The following is a 2,179-nucleotide window of genomic DNA, read 5'->3' as shown; positions in this document are numbered from 1 at the left end:
CGTCAATTTTACAGTGGGTGGTTGGCGGGTGCTCTGGTGTGGTTTGCTCCTTCTTTCTTATCAAACATCTATCGTCTTTATCTCCCCTCGTTCTTTTTTGTGTATGTTACTCTCTTGTAACACCTCTATTCTTCGGCACTTATATGACCTTATTGTGTTGCAAGTGCCGTAAAACTCTTATTAAAACTAAGTAGTTAGTTATATATAATATATATGTGTGTCATGACGTGGCGGAATCAGGCGCTCGTCAATTTTTGGGCGGGTGGAGTTATGAGTATTGCTTTAAAGCTTGTTCATTTGCCTTGTTTTCGATGAAAGAATGAGCCATTTATCTTGAGTACATCTTCAGATATCTGCCATTGAGTAAGGTGGGGGTCACCTGGTTTCAGAGGTAAAATTAGTGATAAAATGGCCACCAATGTATGGTTATTTACAAAGCCGTGGAAACTGACAATTAACATTTTTTGTGCCTTTAATCAACTTTTTTTCCATATAATTCACTCTGAAATGGGTTCTTAAATACACATAAAAGGTGTTAAGCTGGAAAACAAAATTTCGATGAAAATTGCCAAAGCAGTGGAAAAATGTAAGTTTCTTTACTTTCATTATTTTGACGAGCGCCTGATTTGACCACACTGCCCCACATATATAATAATATATCATTGCACAGTTCTCCTTTCCTCAGATTTCCCGCAGTAACTTTATTATTGCACCAGGACCCGGAATGCTACAGTTGGAATCTTCCCAAGAACAAATCAAATGTAGCATCATGCACGTCTTAGGTAAGTTCAGTCAAGAAAAAAAAGGAAGCCAAACATGAAAAACTATCAGTTCCTAAGTATAAGAAGCCCATCAAATCATCAAATAAAGAACAACTCAATCTTGCAACTTGTTCAAAGTCCTACACATAAATCAACAACAATTAATCACAGAAATACAGAAATACAAAACTACAGAAATACAGAAATACAGAAATACAAAACTACAGCCAGTTGGAGTCATAATGACCGCCACGTGTGGGCGCACCATTTGCTCTGTCGGTAGAACCAGGCTGGATTACCTTGTGGAAGACCTGAGTGTGAATAGATCAGGAGAAGCTTTGAATGACAGGACTTTCCACAGCTTTCTTTCTTCTCCATCCACTCAGCGGTATCAGAAACAGGCATTCTATCCATGGTCCCACCTCTTTGAAATATTTTGACAGGGTTGTAAGAGATCATGTGAAATCCGCAGAGTACACACACCCAACACACATACGACACACATACAACACACATACGACACACACGCGCGTGAGAAACTGGAATGTGGGTAGTGGGGCTGCCAGGACCAGGGAGAGTTTTCCACCTGCCCCGCTGCGCCAGGTTGTACACCTGAGAGAGACAATCATTGCAGGACGGTGACAAATTTGTGACAAAACTTATCTCTTCAACTTATCTCTTCAACTATCTCTTCAACTATCTCTTCAACTATCTCTTCAACTATCTCCTCAACTTATCTCTTCAACTATCTCTTCAACTATCTCTTCAACTTATCTCTTCAACTATCTCTTCAACTATCTCTTCAACTATCTCTTCAACTATCTCGTCCACGAGTGAATCAGTGTCACCCACACTTCACACAGCAGTTTTAACTTAATCAAATTTTTCTACAATTGAGGCTTGATTTATAAATCTCACCAAAGACGCTTTGAGTGGCAAAACTTCCTTAATCTTATACTGAACACGTTTTTTGCACCAAAGCTTTTCAAAATATGCGTTCAATAAGCATAATGTCAAAGTTTGAAAAAAAATGATGGACTTGCTTTGAAAAGTGATATTGTCCCAGCTGTAAACTTTTTAACAAAAATATTGATCTGTAACAACAAATTGATATAAGTCATTGTACAAAAGCTGGACCAATTATATTGGATAGTTAAGGAAATATTTGACATTAAGTTGAGCCATGAATTTTTGCCCGCACGCACTATAGAGAACCATGTCGTAGACCTTAGAAAGACAACAGCTAGTGACCTCATTGTAGAAAGACAACAGCTACTGACCTCATTGTAGAAAGACAACAGCTAGTGACCTCATTGTAGAAAGACAACAGCTAGTGACCTCATTGTAGAAAGACGATGGCTAGTGACTCTCGTTTGGCCCGGCACCACCCGCCTCGTCCATCTGTGAGATCAGCTCCA

At 39.2% G+C, this 2,179-nt stretch overlaps 1 long non-coding RNA gene across 1 annotated transcript; it reads right to left on the bottom strand.

Annotated features, from left to right (window-relative positions):
- Positions 1–681: 681 nt before the first annotated feature.
- Positions 682–2,176, bottom strand: LOC106014028. Its single transcript, XR_001185504.2, has 2 exons — positions 2,100–2,176; positions 682–1,373 (listed from the first exon to the last, which is right to left on the bottom strand). It is a non-coding gene; the product is annotated as an uncharacterized LOC106014028 (long non-coding RNA).
- Positions 2,177–2,179: the final 3 nt, after the last annotated feature.

The sequence above is a fragment of the Aplysia californica genome, unplaced genomic scaffold (genome assembly GCF_000002075.1).
Source record: "Aplysia californica isolate F4 #8 unplaced genomic scaffold, AplCal3.0 scaffold01904, whole genome shotgun sequence".
NCBI lineage: Eukaryota > Metazoa > Mollusca > Gastropoda > Aplysiida > Aplysiidae > Aplysia > Aplysia californica.
Note: the sequence above shows the minus strand (reverse complement) of the source record. Positions and strands in the feature narration are given on the sequence as shown.